The sequence below is a fragment of the Ochotona princeps genome, chromosome Y (genome assembly GCF_030435755.1).
Source record: "Ochotona princeps isolate mOchPri1 chromosome Y, mOchPri1.hap1, whole genome shotgun sequence".
Lineage (NCBI taxonomy): Eukaryota > Metazoa > Chordata > Mammalia > Lagomorpha > Ochotonidae > Ochotona > Ochotona princeps.
In genome coordinates, this window is record NC_080866.1 from 5,266,326 (window position 1) to 5,284,418 (window position 18,093).

An 18,093-nucleotide genomic window follows, 5' to 3' on the forward strand; every position below is an offset into this window, starting at 1 on the left:
TGCCAAAACGTTGACAATGGAGCGAAGTCCAGAGTTTTGATAACACTGTGACTGTGAAAACAATTTACCTTTCCCTCTATGATGTTGTGCAGAACGTATGTCCTGGAGGCAGCCAAGTCAAGCTGATGGCCATAGGCAGAGCACATCCCCTTTCCTATCACAACTCTCAGTGAGTTCTCCATTAGAGAACACTGTCTTATGCAACATGGTCACCATCTGAGAAGATAAGAGGTCACTTCAATTTATTCTACAAATGTACGGGAAAGTTGCTATCCACAGAGGGGCATGACTTCAGATTGATCTGGGTTTTGTCTGGCATTGTCTCTCCTTCACTAGGTCAGCCTTGTCTCTGTTTCAGAGCTAGATAGGTGCCTGAGAAGGCGGATGTTTCTGCTCATATTCAGGAGACAGCAATAGGTCCTGTGAATGGGCATGTTGAGTGTCTTCCAGGTAGTGACATCCTTGTCATTCTCTTTAGAGTCATGTCAGCAGAAGATTGCCATAGCCATGTTTCAGCAAGTAGAGTCTCAGCTGGGGCTGCAGCAAAATGTGTGTCCTAGCTGCTGTGTGTGGACCTGCCAGGCATGCTATCAACTTTACACTCTGCCCACTGTGGGTACAATACGCAAACTTATGCAAAATGGTGAAGTAAAAAAAAAAAAAACAAATCAAAACAAAAACAACCAACCAAACAAACAAAAAAAAAACTAAACACCACCACAAATGAAAGAATTCCCACAATTAGGCACAAGACATGTTCACAACGTTAAAAACACAACAAATAATAGCTTGCTCAATCTCATTCAGAGTCCAGAAAAGCCCTTAGCATATGATCCAAGTAACAAAGGAATTTAGAGAATATTTCCCTGGACCTGGATGCATCCTGTGTTGCCATCTTCTCAGCACCAGTTTCCAAGTGACAGAGTCTATGTGGTCATGGAAACCATTTACCAACAGAAAACATGAAATCTAGAACTGCCTCTTAAGGCAAGAAGAGATAAGACAATCGAATCATCCATCAATAATAATGTATCAAATTGGTGGCAAGTATGAAGAGCAATTGGGAAAGAAGGGTGTTTGTGTGTGTGGCGGCGTGGCACCAAAGTAGACATTTGACACCCATAGAATTGTAAGCCAGCTGCCGCAGCTGGTGTGGAGCTCCAGATCACATGAAGCTCGCAGGCATGGGGGTGGATGAATTGGTGCAACAGGAAAATGACAGCACACCAACTTTGGTGGACCGTGACCTGATCCCTCACTCTTGGCCACTCACCTAAGCCCATGAGGCTTTCCTCGTGACAGGGAACAATCTGATTTGCTGTCTTTTGTGACCTCACAGGGCTCTGTGGATATATCAGCTGTCCAATAAGCAGCTGCCTGGTCATAACTTTGCCCAGAATGACACAATCTTGGCATTCTACAGAAGCCATGGTGACAGACAGACCCCTCAGCTGGTGAAGAAAGTGGACGAGTGGCTAAAGTACTGCTTTCTGTGGGCTTTATTTCCACAGGCATTATCTGGGAGGATGTCCAGCCTCCGTGGAAACCAGCTGACCATGAGTGTTTGGGGCTTGGATATCTATAGTGTGTGTGTGTGCCAACATGCTGACAATGGTGTGAAGCCCAGTGCTTTGGTAACATTGTTACTGTGAAAGCATTTCAACTCTCTGCTGGAGTCCAGCTCCAGCTGAGTTCAAAACTCCAGTAGGGTATGTAAATGAGGTGTGAAAGAGGAAAGATATGGACAACTATGACTTCACAATGAAAATGGACAATGCGGGAAAGCTGTCTGCTTTATTTGTGCAGCAACAGTCAAACTTGGCTTAAACTTTTTTCCACAGGGTCAAATGGATGTCTAAGGATAATTCTTTCATTTGTTTTTACCTAAAACCAATAGACGTTCCTGCTACAATTCTTATTCTGCAACTTAACCTTTTATTACTAAAAAAAGGAGAACCTGAAGATCAAGGAAACAATGAAACCATAAATGTAGGTCCTTTGATTAGCATAAGGTCAATGAGGACAGCCAAGACAGTATGAATAGTAAAAGGGCCTTTTGCAAGACATTATTATTGACATTATACTTTAAGCTCACATTGAGTAAAAAAGCCAACTCCAAGTAGCAAACAATACGTGAATGGATTAGAATTCTTCCACACTATGGTCCAGTGTGCATCAAAGGGAGGTGGAGCTGCATTCAGGTGGTTGAGGAGACGTTGGTCCGGCCCTACCATACAGCTGGAAAATTGTTGCACTCCTGTTTGCAGTGGAGCAATACTCTTCACACCTTAGCATCCCCCCACATCCACTGTATGGAATCCAACATCTTCCCCTCTCTTATTATTAAGCTAAGGGTCTGGAGCTATCTGTGAGTGACTTGAATCATGAGCTCAAACGTCCGAAGGTGTCTGAGCCAAAAAAAAATACAAAAGGAGAACAATTAATGTGATTCCTAATTTTATAAAAAATAAGTAGAAAGCCTAGTTAGATACAAGAAGAAAGAAATTTTAACAATTGATTAGTAATGCCTCCTGCAGAGAGAGCCTAAAGATTAGGGTGAGAGATGGCAGAAATCTGGTCACATAATTCCTGAATGCTTAGGCTAGTAGATGTGCCAATCCATACACCTGGGAGATGAGTCTTAGCATCACTCCAAGAAATATGTGTGTCACTATAAGCAAGAGTGACACAAAACCATTTGTAAATACTATGGCAAGTGGTACCAAATCTGGTTTTTAAATGTTGAGCTTCATTCCCAATATAAATATCTGCTTCTCCTACTGTACCAACCTTAGCCTCTAAAGCTGTCAATGCTTTCCTATGAACTTATTGCATCATCTGTAACAGGTCCAATAAGGGTAACAAATACAATAATCCACAAAGCATGGACAAAGTTGTTGAAAACAATTCCAAGCCATAAACAGCAGCATCATCATACCATGGTTCAGTCAAATTAACAGGTAACATTATATATGAGGGACTTGTCAAGATATCAAAAGTATCACGCATCAGGAAGCAATTAAAACAATCAGTAACAGTATATACAGAGCCATTTCAGGAAAGCGCGAGGGAGCTTAAGGCTCCATCTTTTAAGGGAGGAATGTTACTTATCATCAGTCCTTTTGGAAGTAGCTTGAGTCCCTGGCGGGGATGTCTTCAGTAATAGAGGGTAGTCAACAGATATATTTGTGATGTGTCCTTATGGCAGGTGTTAATCTTCTATGCAAACTTGGCCTTTAAAACGTTTCTGGGTGGAAGTGTCTGTTGACCTCAGCAAGGGTAGCACTGAGGCTGGTGAAACTCTTCTGGTTGTTTTGGCCAGAGGGAGGCAAGAAGGAGAGATGGCAGCAGGGTTTCTTCTGGTACCTAGCTTACTATTCTTCCTCTGGGCTTCTGGTTAAATGGACTGTAGAAGCAGTTTTTGGGATGTCAGGCTTATAAAATAGTCATAACTATATAAATTCCGGACATCCAAGTGTGTATTCTGAGAGGGCTTTTGGAGTTATTACAGAGGAAGTAGAAGAAAAGTGAAAGAAAAGTTAAAAATAATTATGCAGATCACTCTCAGCAATAGTATCAGGTGAAAATTATTAAATAAGAGCTTCACACAATATTTGCCCAAAGGTCTAATGTTTGCTATATATTTTAATTGAAGCTTCAAACTTAAATAATACATTGAAAAGGGCATAGAGAATATAACATGATAAACCTGGTTATAAGTGAAGCTGAGCAAAAACATGTGGGTGACTGAAACATTTTCAATGATAGGCTGAGATTTAAATTAAGTGTGTCAAATAAAATTAGCTAAGGACAGCACAATAAAGTAGTTTCAGTAATGATCTAAGATGTTTAGACATTTTTAAATTATAAATTGGTTAGAATAATTTATTTGCAGTAAAATAATTTTGCATGGTTATTCAGCTGGTTTACAAATATAGATGGAGGAGAATACAAAAGGGATTATGATAAAGAGTTTTCCAGCATGACTTAGGAAACATACATCAAAGAAGTACATATGTTATTTAAATAATTTTTCTGTTACAACATTTTTTAGAGTTAATTGAAAGTATAGCATCTCTCAGTACTATCTAATAACAACTAAAAAATTGCAATAATTGTAGCTGGGAAAAATTGGCATAAAACTGTCATGTGCCCGCTTCTACTCTGATCTCAAGGAACAGGAGACCAAACAGTAAAACACACAAACACACACACACACACACACACACACACACACAGACATACACACACCCCTTTATATTTTCTAAACTATAGAGGAGTGTACGAGTAAAATTTCAGGCCCAGCGGCATGGCCTAGGGCCTAGAGTCCTCGCCTTGAAGCTGCAGGGTCCCATATGGGTGCCGGTTATAATCCCAGCAGCTCCACTTCCCATACAGCTCCCTGCTTGTGGCCTGGGAAAGCACTTGAAGATGGCCCAATGCATTGGGACACTGCACCCACGTGGGAGACCCGGAAGAGGTTCCTGGTTCCTGGCTTTGGGTCGGCACAGCACCGTCCATTGTGGACACTTGGGGAGTGAATCATCACACAGAAGATCTTCCTCTGTCTCTCCTCTGTGTATATCTGGCTGTAATAAACTGAATAAATCTTTAAAAAAATTTTTCAAACAATTTTAACACAAAGACATGCAGCAAGACAGGCAGGTGGCCACCACATTCATTCCACTTTTTTAACAGTTAATAGGCCATAAATATGTCTCATATAGACCCTGACTCAAGACCTTGTGTTCAAGAAGCGCTCTTGTGTCCCAGATGAGTACTCAAAACAAGAATATTTGGTTGATGAGGTGCCTGTACATAGGCAGAAGTCAGTGCGAGTCCTCCGAGCCAGCAAGCCAGGAATGGCAGCTGGGGCCGAGTTCATCATCATGGTGGCCTCCCAAGGTTACCAAGCCAGGCTCCAGAACACAGGATGGCCCCTACCTTCTGACTGAGGCCTCCAAACTGTTACAAAGTGCACGACAGCTCATGTCAGACAAATTTAGGATTTACTAAGGTGTCTTTATAAACCAAGCTTGGTGATAGCAGTACCCAATAAAAAATTAGTAAGTGAAAAGTCAGCAATGATAATACAGTCTGAATTGAAACCCTGAAAGAAAAAAAAAAATGGTCATTAGTGAGGACCCTGATTTTAGTTATCTTAGCAATATAAATTAACCCAAGAGATATGCAATCAAAAGCCTAGACCTATTTACAAAACTGTAAACATTTACCCTTTTCTGTTTTCTGTTTTTTTGCAGTTAAGCAAAAAAAGAAAATATAGATACTTGAATTAGACTTCTGTAAAAAAATTTTTTTATATGTTTTAAATACTACTCCACTTAGCATCTGACAGTATCTTTAATATAATCCAAAAGCCTACTCACTTGTTGTATCTATGAAATGAAAGCTTTGGATTTTTTGGATGCTTATCAAGGATGTCAAGACCTGTAATATCTAGCTGAAATAGAATCTCCTTATATAACACAACACAAATTAGATTTAATTATCGGCATTAAGTGATCACTAAATATCTGTAAAACAAGCACATAACGTATCAGTTTTAAATAGCATGAATATACTGAAAGGCAGAAAACACAAAGATCACTTCAATATAGAATCTTATCATATTCTGAAACATTTCAACAAAGTCAGGTCTGGAGTTCACTGGAGCTAACTAGAAAAATTTAAGTCATTGATTAGAAAAAAGCAATTAAGAGGGGATGCTATAATATGTGCTTTTAAAATTTGTTGTTACAACACATGGTCAAATTTTAATTCCATGAATCAATGATGAATATTTTAGAAAATGCTGGAAACACTATTTCAAACACTATATATCTAAATATAGACCAGCAGATAAAAACACATGGCTGCATCCCATACCTGGAAAAAATTTAACAGTGGATCAGATGTTACCTTTACATAAGTTTCTATTTGGTGTAAATGTTACACTTTTAAAGGAATGCCTTACATAATACCTTGAGTTATATTTATAAAATTCACAAATTCAATATAAAAGTTTGATAGAGCTAAATAAGAGATGTTAATTATGAGAAAACACTGTTTAAAAAGTACAAGAGGCTAGGTATCCTGTTGGCCCAGTTTAGTCTATCTCCTACCACTCTGCTCTTGACTAAAAGAGGTTGGGGGTGCCAGACTTGGCAAAGGAACAGAAACAGAAATGTCCTGGAGAAACTGGACCTGCTGGATGAGTATTCTAATAGACAGGAGCAGGAGGGGAGAGAAGAGAGTTTAACACTGAAGTTGCTGGGCAGCAGGAGGAACTTCTGCAAAGGTTGCTTGCTTCTGTGAAATGGCAAAGGGGTAGAAATGTAAACTGGACAAGAATGTCTAATTAGTCAATCCGGAATCCAAGTCAGCAAGTCCAACTCCTGTGGAAAAATGCAAGCATTCTCTCCTCCAAAAGTTAAGAGGAAATTGGGCACTTTTCATAGCTAAATGATATGAAATTGTATCTATAAGAGTTAAGAGTGTTATTTGCCATGTCTCACCTTCGGTTACTAAACAAGTAAGCTGTTTGGAGCTAAAAAGAATAACTGTTTTATTTACACCATGGCAAAAGAAGCTGCTCCTTATTCCTATGACATCTATTTGTAATTAAGGTGGGCACCCAAGTACAATAAGGAGTAACAACCTTTTATACATAGAAAGGAGATGTAGACACTCTAAAGGCCCTTGTTGCCACAAGCATACAGTTGGAGTATGAACAATCAGCAGTATAATTGTCAAGGAAGATATCAAATTTTAATTAGCATTTCCACAACCAATATCAGCTTTTAGGTCTGTTATTCTTCTATAGGCACAACTTGGATAAGATATTGTTGTCTTGTAAACCTCTGATAGTTCAGGGCCTAAGACTGACCCCATCAGGAGTTTCCTGACCACAGGCGCTGGCCATCAATTTTAGATTTGCATACTTTTGCCCAATATATGCCTCCCTGGCATTTAGGACTTATTTTAGGGCAAGGATCCTTAGCAGTATTAGTGCCATATTTCTTAGCTAACAGATGTGCTGCTTGGCATTGCTTTTGTAGGTGTCTGGGCTTCCCACAATTAAAACATTTAGCATTCTTTGGCTTCTGAATAGCAGTGATTTGAAACCCTGCAATGTGAGCAGGATGTCTGAAAGTCCTTTGTTGTGACAGGTCTTTAGATAAGCCATGACTTGTTCACCAGATTCTAGAATGTTTTGTTTCCTACAACCTTTCCACATATATCCCAATTTGCAACAATTATGACATTTAAATTTATTTTGCTTTAACCCATGCTTAATGCAGCACTCAACGTTTTAGTTTTGTATCTTTCAGAGACAATATCCATACATGACCCCATCACTTGGGGGGCCCAGGACAGGACCCACCTCCTGTCTCCCAGCATTTGAAGCTGTAAAGACATTACTCCATTTAGATCGACTTCAAGGCAATAGAATCTTGCATTCTTGAGGAATTTCTACTGACAAGCCCCTTGCCAATGAAATCCCTTCTCACACCGTGGACAGATAGTGTGAGGAATACTTACAATGGGTTTAGGAATGGCCATATAAGTTTTTCCTGTTTGAAATTTTGGACTGATTTTCTGTCAGAACAGCTGTGGCTGAAATACCCTACTCCACCACAAGAATAGCAATTGTTTCTTTCTTTTGTTTCTTTCATTGCCTCTACTGTTCTTTAAACTCTGAATGGCAGTTTGACCTTGAAGAGATGTTGCAATAGTTAACCCTTGCGTGTAAGATGAAGTCACCTCAGTACAAGCTCGAACATAGTGTGACAAGTCTCTTGTCCTTCTCACTGGCTGAATTAAGATTTGGCAAGTTGGAATAGCATTTTCAAAAGACAGCTGTTTAACTATGAGATCTGTAGCTGTGTTGTTATTTACTGTCTGAATCACTGCTTCTGTGAGTCGAGCTACAAAATCCTCAAAAGGCTCCTCAGGCTTCTGTTTATCATTTACAAAACCTGAAGATGTTTGCTCTGGAGATGGCTGGTGCTTCCATGCGTATAATGCCAGGGAGGAGATAAGCTGTAATGTCTCCTTAGGCCGAGTAAGTTTTCTGAACCACCAATAGTACCCTGTCCTATAATCATGTCTAAGGTAAGATGTTTGCCACACCTCACAGATTTCTGAGACTTCACTTCTGCCTTAGCTAATTCCTCATATTCCACTTTGCACAAAAGGAAGTTTCCTCGTTTGAGGCAAGCCGTGGCAACTTGAAACCAATCATAAGGAGTCATCCACTTTGCTGGTAGTCCCTCCACCATTGTCATAGTATGTGGGGAGTTTGGCCCATAGTCAGAGACAGCATGCTTTAGTTCTTTAATAAGCTTTTAGAACAATGCTTCCCATTCAGGTTCATCACACTCATAGACAATAGCTAAACAAAAAATCACCTTCCCTATGTGCCTGCTACATTGCCCCTCTAAAACCAATTTTTGTTGGATCTGGTCTAGCTGTAAATGGCTCACATGGCTAAGCAGAATACCTTGAAAGCTTGTCAGTTATTACTTTTATCATGTAATTCTGCCATTTTCCCCATTTTACAATCCCTAACACCTGATCTAAATGTTTCTGGTTTTTAAAGGTCTTCTTCCTCATTTGTTAAACCTTCCTGATTAGTTTTATGAAAACTTTTCAGAATGGACACTATTCATTGAGCCATAACTAAGGCCGAAGCCTTCCTTCTCAGGATCAAGAACGGAGTATGTTCTCTTGGCAGGGCTGAAGGCAGGGCATAAGGCTCAGGTCTCACATCTAGTGCCTGCCTTGAAACATTCCAAATGGTGTCTGCACAAGATGGCATGCCCACAAGTCCATTACTCCGATACCACTTTTTCATATCATTCCCTACCTGATCCCATGTGTGTAAGTCTAAAATGCTCTGCTCAGTAAACCATGTGCTAACTTTTTGTATGAGATGTAAAAAGTCTAATAATTGTTTCTTGCTAACTTTAATGACATTCCTATGTAAGGTAGGTTTAATATTATCAGCATATAAACTTCTTTACTAGAATCACTGTGGCCATTTTTACAGCACAGAGGGTAGACAACTTCTCAAAATAAGTTCTGACTATTCACCCCTCCTAACCTGACCTTCTGTCAGGAGGCCTGTAGCACCCTGGGTAAATTCCTATCCATGCCAAAAAGAGAAAGAAAGAAAAGAGCTACCTTCATTGAGCACTCAGGTTGGGCACCACTCTCCGGATCTAGCTCCAGCTGAATTCAGAACTCGAGAAGTGTGCATGGACGAGGCATATAGGAGAAAGAAATTTAGCATTACAATTGCCTGATTATATTGGACAATGCGGGAATGCTGTCTGCTTTATTTAAAGAGAAAGTGTCAAACTTGGCTCAGACTTTTCACCTAAGGGTCAAGTGGGTGTCTAAGGATAATTCTTACATTTGTTTTATCTAAAAACAATAGAAATTTCTGCTACAATTCTTATTCTACAGTTTAATCTTGTATCACAAAGAAAAGAAGAACCTGAAGATTGAGTAAAGAATGAAACCCTAAATATTGGTCCCTTGATTATCATAATGACATTGGTGACAGAAAAGACAGTGTGAATAATAAAAGGCCCTTTTGCAAACACTGTTATTGACATTAACCTCCAAGCTCACATTCAGTAAAAAAGCCAACTCCAAGTAGCAAACAATACCTGAATGGATTAGAATTCTTCCACACTATGGTCCAGTGTGCATCAAAGGGAGGTGGAGCTGCATTCAGATGGTTGAGGAGACATTGGCCTGGCACTGCCAAACAGCTGGAAAATCGTTGTAGTCCTGCCTGCAAAGAAACGATACTCTTCAAAATTTCGCGTACACCCACATCCACTGCAAGAAACCCAACATCTTATCCTCCATGAGAATACTTTGTATATCATTGTGCCTCAAAAGACACAATGATCTCAGTACTCCATTCGAGGTGGTGTTGTGCAGAAAACATGTCATAGAGACACCAAGTCAATCCGGTTATCACAGGCAGAGCACATCTCCTTTCTTATCATGATCTCTCAGTGAGTTCAACCTAACATAACACAGTCTCACGCAACAGGGTCACCATTTCATAAGAAAAGATTCACTTCAATTGATTTTTCTGATATAGATGGAAGTTGTTATCCACAGATGAACCCAGCTTCAGAGAGACCTGGTTTTTGTCTGGCATTGTCTCTCCTTGGATGGGTCAGCCTCATCTCTCTATTCGGAGCTAGATATGTGCCTGAAAAGGCTATTTCTGCTCATGTTCAGGAGACAGAAATAGGTCTTCTGAACGGGCATGTTGAGTGTCTTCTGGGTGTGGTTTCATTGTCATTCTCTTGAGAGTCATGTCAACAGAAGATTGTGATAGCCATGTCCCACAAGGAGAATGTCAGCAGGGGCTGCAGCAAAATGTGTGCCCAAGTGCTTACTGCTGGACATGAGGGGCTTTCCATCGACTTTACACTCTGCTCACGGTGGGTGCATTCCCTGAACTTATACAAAATGGCATGATAAATAAAATAAATTCACCCATACAACCAACCAACAAACTAACAACAACAACAAAAAACTAAATAACACCACAAATGAAAGAATTCCTACAATTGGGTACAAGACATATTCAGAATGTTAAAAAACAAAGATTGTAACTTGCTCCATCTCATTCAAAGAGTCCAAAATAAGTCTATACCATAAGATCTGAGTAACAAAGGATCCTTGGGAATGTTTCCATGGGCTTGGATGTATCCTGGATCGTCATCTTCTCAGCACCAGTCTCCAAGTGACAGGGTAAACATGGTCATGGAAATCATACACCAACAGAAAACATAAAACTTGGTGCTCTGCCTTGAAACAAGAAGAGATAAGAAAATGGAGCCATCCATCAATCCACCAACAAAAGCAGAGTACAATGCAAAATCCCAACCCATCTTCCACCACTGGAAAGACAATCAGATCCAACAAACTCGAAACAACACCTCAAGAATCCTTTTGAAGAAAAAAGAAACATACACTCAAAAAAAAAATTCCTTGTATCCATCGTGCAAGTGTAAAAAAAAATGCATTAAATAGGACTAAAGTTTTAAAATGTAGCTCTCTTCATTCCATCCAGATTGTCACATAAACGTCTTCAACATACAGCACAGGTGACATAGCGCTATTAAAAAGGGTTCACCTCTGATGGCATAGAAACAAGTTTGCACCTTATCCTTAACAACAAAAGAGGATGCTAGTATGGAATATCTGTAATCATTCTTTACCACAAGCTTGTCAATCAAACCCATGGCATAATGTACTAAACGTGTAACGAGACTGTAGAGCATTTGGGAATGAAAGCCATGGCGTATGTGAGTGCATGTGTGTGAGTGCGTGGCTTTGGTGGCAGGGTGGACCATTGTAGATGTTTGACTCCCACAGGATTGTAAGCCAGCTGCCACAGGTTGTGTCAAGCTTCACATCACAGGAAGCTCGCAGGCATGGGGATGGATGAGTTGAACCAAGAGGCAGGTGACAGCACATTAACTTAGGACCGTGGCCTCAGCCCACACTCTTGCTACACTCACCTAATCACATGAGGTTGTCTCACTACAGGGAGCATCCCATTGGCTGTCCCTCTGTGAACTCACAGAACTCTGTGGCCATACCAGCTATCCAATCAGCATCTGCCTGGTCATAACTGGCCCGGAATGTTACAGCCTCAGCATTCTAGAAAAGCCATGGCTACAGAAAGGCATTCAGCTGGGTACAGAATTTGGACAGTTGGCTGAAGCTCTGCTTTTTGTGGTCTTTCCTAGTCTCTACATTCCCTATTCCCAAAACAAGCACACAAACACTCCCACACAGGCTCTACCAGGGATTTTGTGCGGCCTCCGTGGAAGCCGGCTAACCGTGAGTTTATGGCATTTGGGTGTCTACTGAGTGGAAGTGTGCCAACATGCTGAAAATGATGTGAAGCCCTGAGCTTTTGCAACCGTTACTAGGAAAGTGTTTCACCCTTCTCTCTGTGAAGATACTTTGTATACTCCTAAGGAGACACATTGTTCCTAGTTCTCCATTAGAGATGGTGTTGTGCAGAACACACTACATGAAGGGAGCCAAATCAAGCTGATTGGCATAGGCAGAACACATCTCATTTCCTATCATATCTGTCAGGGTGTTCTCCCTAACATAACACAGTCTCGTGCAGCAGGGTCACAGACTTAGAAAAGAGATCACTTCAATAGATTTTTCTGAGGTATGTCAAAGTTTAGTGTCTACTGGGTTGTGGTTTCATTGTCATTCACTTTAAAATCAGGTAGGCAGGATATTATCATAACCCTGTCCTACAACGGAGAATCCTTCTGCCACAATGAAAACCACATTTGTCTACGTAGAACTGGGACCCACGAGAATGGGTTGACACAGCATTGTGGCTGTCCCTTGTATGAAGTGGGCCCTCAGCTCAGCAAGGGCCAAGTATGGTAGACACATAGATGTCAGTAACTGTTGTTTACCTTGGAATCCTTGAGTAGGAAGCATGTGCCAAAGAAGGGCGTTGCGGGAATATGGGTGTATGTGGCTGTGGTGGGCCGTTTTAGCAGTTGATGCCCAAAGGATTGAAAGCTACAGGTTGTGTTAAGCTCCATATAACAGGAAGCTCGCAGGCATGGGGTGGATGAGTTAGAACAACAAGTAGGTGACAGCATACCAACTTTGGTGGACTGTGACCTCAGCCCTCACTCTTGTTTCACTCACCTAAGCTCATGTGGCTATCCTGGCACATGAATATTCTGATTGGTTGCCCCTCTGTGACCTCACAAAGCTCTGTGGACATACTGCCATCTAACCAACAGCTGCCTGGTCATAATTGGCCTGGAATGTTACAGCCTCAGCATTCTAGAAAAGTCACGGTGACAGAGAGGTCCCTCAGCCAGGTGCAGAATGTGGATGAGCAGCTCAAGATCTGCTTTCTGTGGTTATTAACCACACTGCCCCTGCACAGAAACACTAACACACCCCCACCCTCACACAGGTCCTACCAAGTAGGATGTCCAGCCTCTATGGAAGCCAGGTGACCATGAGTGTATGGGGCTTGGGTGTCTACCGAGTGGGAGTGTGCCAATATGTTGAAAGCTTTGCAGAGCCCAGAGCTTTTGTAATGCTAGTACTACGAAAGAGTTTCCTCCCTGCCTCCATAACGATACTTTGTATGCTCCCAAGGAGACACATTATTCCTAGTTCTCCATTAGAGATGGTGTTGTGCAGAACACATGTCACAAAGACAGCCGTGTCAAGCTAATGGGTTAGGCAGAGCACATCTTTCCTTCACATCTCTCAGGGTGTTCTCCCTAACATAACACAGTTTCCCTCAAGAAGGTCACCATCTTAGAAGAAAAAAGGTCACTTCAGCTGATTCTACTGATGCACGGGGAAGTTATTTCCATGGATGGAGATGGCTTCAGATTGATCTGGCTTTTGTCTGGCATTGTTTCTCCTTGACTGGGTCAGACTTGTCTCTGTTTTCTAGCTAGATAGGTGCCTCAGAAAGCTGATGCTTCGCTCATGTTCAGGAGACTGAAATACGTCTCCTGAACAGGCATGTTGAGTGTCGTCCAGGTAGTGGCTTCCTTGTCATTCTCTTGAGAGTCACGTAGGCAGAAGATTGCGATAGCCCTGTCCCACAAAAGAGGGTCTCAGCCTGAACCACAGCAAAATGTGTGCCCCTGCTCCTCCTATGGACCTGCCTGTCTCTCCTTTGTCTTTGCACTCTACCCACAGTGGGTGCAATTTCTCAGCTTACACAAAATAGCGTGATAAACAAAAAGAAACCAACCAACAAACAAACAAAACCAAAGACATAAACACCACAAATGACAAAATTCCCACAATTAGGCACAAGAACCTTAATAACACTGAAATTATAACTTGCTGAATCTCATTCAGAGAGTCTAAAATAAGCCTGTATCATATGATCTGAGTAGCAATGGATTCTTGGGAATGTTTCCATGGGCTTGGTTGCATCCTTTGTAGCCATCTTCTCAGCACCAGTCTCCAAGTGACAGGATCAACGTGGTCATGGAAACCGCCCACCAACAGAAAACACAAAACCTGGGGCTCCCCCTTGAGGCAGGAAGAGATAAGACAATGGAGCCATCCATCAATCCGCCATCAAATGCAGAGGACACTACAAAATCCCAACCCATCTTCCACCACTGGAGAGACAATCATATCCAACAAACTCAAAACAACACCCTGAGATCCTCTTCAGATGCAAAAAAAAAAGAAGTGTCCTTGTAATCCGTTCATGTAACCCTAGAGACAACACATTGAATAGGACAAAAGTTTTCAAAAGCAGGCTTCTTCATCCCAGGTAGATTGTCACACAAATGCCTCCAACATTCAGGACAAGTGACACAGAGTTATTGGAAAGGGATCCCCTCTAATGGCATAGCAACAGGTTTGCACCTTCTTCTGACCAACCAAACAGGACATATGTATGTAATCTCTGTCAGCATTTTTTAGCACAAGCTTGTCAATCACACCCATGGCATAATGTACCAAAAGGTAGATGAGTATGAAGAGCAGTTGGGAAAGACAGGAGTGGTGTGTGTGTGTGTGTGTGTGTGTGTGTGTGTGTGGACTGTTGCAGACATTTGACTCCCATAGGATTGTAGACCAGCTGCCACAGGTTGTGTCAAGCTCCAGATCACAGCGGGCTCGCAGGCATGGGTATGGATGAGTTGAACCAAGAGGCAGGTGACAGCATACGAACTTTGGTGGACGTGTCCTCTTCCCTCACTGTTGCTACACTCACCTTAGCTTATGTGGCTACCCCGGTGACAGGGAGCATTCCAATTGGCTTCCCCCTGTGGCCCTCACAGGACTCTGTGGCCATACCAGCCGTCTAACCAGCATCTGCCTGGTAGTAACCGACCAGTTGCTAAAGCCTCAGCATTCTAGAAAAGCCACAGCGACAGACAGGCCCTTCATCTGTGTTCAAAAGTGAATGGGAGGCTCAGGATCTGCTTTCTGTGGGTTTCTTTCTTCCAACAAGCCCTACCAGGGGGGATGTCCAGCCTCTGTGACGCCAGTTGACTGTGAGTGTATGGGGTTTGGAGGTCTACCAAGTGGGAGTGTGCCAGTATGCTGCAAACAGAGTGAAAACCAGGGCTTTAGCAACACTGTGACTGTGAAAGTGTTTCACCTCTAAATCCGTGAGGATACTTTGTATACCCCTAAGGAGACACATTGTTCCTAGTTCTTCATTTGTGATGCTGTTGTGCAGAACACATGTCATGCTTGAGGCAGCAGAGTCAAGCTGATTCACCTAGCAGAGCACATCTCCTTTCCTATCACATCTCTCAGGGTGTTCTCCCTAACATAACACAGTTTCCCTCAAGAAGGTCACCATCTTAGAAGAAAAAAGGTCACTTCAATCAATTCTGCTGATACATGGGGAAGCTGCTATCCATGGATATAAATGGCTTCAGATAGATCTAGTTTTTGTCTGGCATTGTCTCTCATTGACTGTGTCAGCCTCGTCTCTGTTTTGGAGTTAGATAGATGCCTTCCTCAAACCTCTGTGCTTAAATGCTTCCTGAAACTGATATGTTAAACCACTTTCTGAAACCATATTTTGAAAACAATGATTTCCAAAACCACTTTATACAAAGACCATTAAGAACCCATGTTGGGGGCCCGGCGGCGTGGCCTAGCGGCTAAAGTCCTCGCCTTGAAAGCCCCGGGATCCCATATGGGCGCCGGTTCTGGTCCCGGCAGCTCCACTTCCCATCCAGCTCCCTGCTTGTGGCCTGGGAAAGCAGTTGAGGACGGCCCAATGCATTGGGACACTGCACCCGCGCGGGAGACCCAGAAGAGGTTCCTGGTTCCCGGCTTCGGATTGGCGCGCATCGGCCCGTTGCGGCTCACTTGGCGAGTGAATCATCGGACGGAAGATCTTCCTCTCTGTCTCTCCTCCTCTCTGTATATCTGGCTGTAATAAAATGAATAAATCTAAAAAAAAAAAAAAAAAAAAAAAAAAAAAAAAAAAAAGAACCCATGTTGGATAGTGCTTTTTGAAACCACTTTCTAAAACCACTTAATGAAACCACTGTGCAAAAATATTTCCTGAAACATCTATGAAATACCACTTCATGAAAATGAAATCGAGCATTTCCAAAACTGCTTTCTAAAAGTACACTGAGAAACCAGGTAGTAAATGCCTTTTCATTGTTACTTTCTAAACAACATTTTGAAAACTACATAGAAAAGGATTTTTGAAACCACTGTGTAAAACAACAAGATGAAACCACTCTGAAAATCATTTCCTGAAACTGCTGTGTAAAACCAAATCTGGAAGGCTCTGTGAATAACCACTGTCTGTATCTGCTGTGTGAAATCACTTCCTGAGACTGCTGGGTAAAACCACTTATTGAAACCATTGTGTAAAAATACTTCCAGAAACCTCTGTGTAAAACCACTTACTGAAACCAAGGTGTAAAGCCACTTTGTATAACTGGTCTGTAAAAAGTCTTACTGAAACTGCTGTGTAAATTCACTTACTGATACTGTGGAGTAAAACCTTTTCCGGAAACTGCTATGAAAAACCAATCCCTGACATTGCTGTATAAAGCCACTTCCTGAAACTGCAGTGCTAAACTGCTTCCTGAAAACAATATTAAAACCACTTCCTAAAATCGCTTTGTGAAACCATATCCTGAAAATAAAACCAAATTTTTCCAAAACTATTTTTTAAAACTACTTGGAGAAACCAGGTTGTAAATGGCTTTTCGTAGTCACTCTCTAAACAACATTTTGAAAACTGCCTGGAAAAGGCCTTTTGAAACCACTGGAAAAAACCACTTACTGAAAGTGCTGTGTAAAAGTAAATCTTGAAGTCGCAGTGTAAACCACTTCCTGGGCCTCGTGATGTGTCCTAGCATTTAAAGTCCTCACCTTGAATGCCCCAGAATCCTATATGGGCACTGGTACTAATCCCAGTAGCTCCACTCCCCTTCCAGCTCCCTGCTTGTGGCCTGGGAAAGCTGCCGAGGCAGGCCCAAAGCTTTGGGACCCTACACCCACGTGGGAGACCCAGAAGAGGTTTCTGGTTCCCGGCTTCAAATCAGCGAAGCCCCAGCCATTACGCTCACTTGGGGAGCAAAACATTGGACGGAGATCTTCCTCTCTATCCTCCTCTCTGTATATCTCACTTTATAATAAAAATAAATAAATCTTTAAAAAAAAAAACACTTCCTAAAACTGCTGTGTAAAATTACATCCTAAAACTGCTAGGTAAAATCACTGACTGAAACCACCGTGTAAACCATTTCCTGAACCAGTTCTGTAGAAGCACTACCTGAAATTGTTGTGTAAACCACTTCCTGAAACCACTGTTTAAATCACTTCCTAAAACTACTGTGTAAAACTATTTCCTGATACTGCTGTGTAAAACCACTTCTTGAAAATGCTGTGTAAAACCACTTCCTGAAAATCCTTGGTAAAACCAATTCCAGAAAGTGCTCTGTAAAACTGATTCTTGAAAGTATTGTGTAAAACCACTTCCTGATACTGCTGCATAAAGCCACTTTCTGAAAATGCTGTGTTAAACAGCTTCCTAAAACTGCTGTCTTAAACCACTCTCTGAAACCATATTGTAAAACCAATGATTTCAAAAACACTTTGCACAACCACTATCAGAAAACAAGGTTAAAAATGGATGTTTATAAGCACTGCGTAATACCACTTCCTGAAACTGCTTGTAAAACCAGATTCTGATGTGGCTGTGTAAAACCACTACTTGAAACCAGAGTGTAAAACCAGTAACTGAAATAACTGTATTAAGTCACTAATTGCAATTGCTCTGTAAAATGATTACAGAAATAGCTTTGTAAAACCACTTCATGAAACTGTTTTGTAAAACCATTTCCTGAAGCCACTTTTTAAAAATATTTTCTGTTATCGTTGAGGAAAACCACTGCCTGAACCTGCTGTATAAACCACTTCCCGATATTGATATGAACCACTGCTTGCTAGAGCCACTGTGTAAATCACTTCCTGAAATTAATGTGCAAAACTAATTCCTGATATTGCTGTGTAAATCCATTTGATGAAACTGCA